The sequence below is a fragment of the Otolemur garnettii genome, unplaced genomic scaffold (assembly GCF_000181295.1).
Source record: "Otolemur garnettii isolate 467f Iridium unplaced genomic scaffold, OtoGar3 scaffold00007, whole genome shotgun sequence".
NCBI lineage: Eukaryota > Metazoa > Chordata > Mammalia > Primates > Galagidae > Otolemur > Otolemur garnettii.
In genome coordinates, this window is record NW_003852402.1 from 16586289 (window position 1) to 16587326 (window position 1038).

A 1038-nucleotide genomic window follows, 5' to 3' on the forward strand; every position below is an offset into this window, starting at 1 on the left:
TTTTTTTTTTTTTTTTTTTTTTATTAAATTTGTTTTTTAAGTTGTGGGAAATCGTGTAATAAACTTTATCATCTTAATCATTTTTAACTGTACGATTGAATATGTTATCTGTGTTCACATTGTTGTGCAACAGATCTCTAGAACATTTCCAAGTAGCAAATCTGAAACTCCATCACCACTGAATATCTTATTTCCTCCTCCCCCAGTTTCTGGTAACCACCATTCTACTTTCTGTGTCTATGTGTTTCACGACTGCAGATACTTGGTCTAGGTGGAATCGTGGAGTACTTATCTTTTTCTGATAGTTTATTTCACTTAAAATAATGTCCTCAAGGGTTGGCTAGTTGGTGGCTGTAGCTCAGTGGCTAGGATCCTGGCCACATAACACCGGAGCTGGTGGGTTTGAATCCAGCCCAGGCCTGCCAAACAACAATGACAACTACAACCAAAAAATAGCCAGGCTTTGTGGAGACTATTTGGGAGGTAGTCCCAGCTACTAGGGAGGCTAAGGCTAGACAATCACTTAAGCCCAAGCGTTTGAGGTTGCTGTGAGCTGTGATGCCAGAGCACTCTACCCAATCTGACATAGTGAGACTCTGTCTTAAATAAATAAATAAATAAATAAAATAATGTCCTCAAGGTTTATCCATGTTGTAGTGTTTAATAGGCTTCCTTCCTTTGTAAGGCTGAAACTCCACTGTGTGTGTCTATACTACATTTTCTTTCCATTCATCCCCTAAAAGACATTCAGATTGTTTCTACCCTCTGCGTATTATGTACAATGATGTCATGGACATGGATGTCTCTTGAAGACTTTACTTTTCAGTTCTTTGGATATATATCCAGAAGTAATGATACAGGACAAGTAGCATCCCAGCCAGCTCATGGAGCTAGGGGGCGCAGACCGGCTGCCTCCACCTTGGTGATGTTGGTGTGGTGGCAGCAAGCAGCGGAATCAGCGGGCTAGAGGGTGGGCAGGGGGGACCCGGTTTCCTAGGCCTGGGAATGGAAAGGATTGTAGCCATTCATTTGTGATCC